Genomic DNA, 260 nt, shown 5'->3' with positions numbered 1-260 from the left:
TAAACCGTATTTTTTTACCATATTTTCTTAGTATACTCGTCGACGACTGAAAAAGAACATTTTGTGAAAACGAGTATACACGTTTCTGCCGGGGAAGGGGTTAAGGTCTCTGTATGGGCCAGAGCCCATGCTTATGGCTGTGGGCCTCAGTGTTATCATAAGGGAAGTGGGAACAACTCCACTTGCTTCCAAGGAAGGTTTCTAGTGAGGAAGGGATGGGGGAGTCGGCAGCTGTTGGTGGATCTCTGCCCGGTGGGCAG

The 260-nt window shown here is 48.5% G+C and overlaps 1 protein-coding gene across 1 annotated transcript in view; it reads right to left on the bottom strand.

Moving 5' to 3' along the window:
• The window catches only part of CDC42BPG (CDC42 binding protein kinase gamma), a gene marked incomplete at its 5' end in the record, with an annotated part of 16,010 nt that overhangs the window by 15,447 nt on the left and 303 nt on the right, over positions 1–260 (bottom strand). The gene's annotated exons all lie outside the window — the stretch shown is intronic.

Source organism: Myotis davidii, unplaced genomic scaffold (assembly GCF_000327345.1).
Source record: "Myotis davidii unplaced genomic scaffold, ASM32734v1 scaffold425, whole genome shotgun sequence".
Classification (NCBI taxonomy): Eukaryota; Metazoa; Chordata; class Mammalia; order Chiroptera; family Vespertilionidae; genus Myotis; species Myotis davidii.
This window is presented reverse-complemented; position numbering and strand designations above follow the sequence as displayed.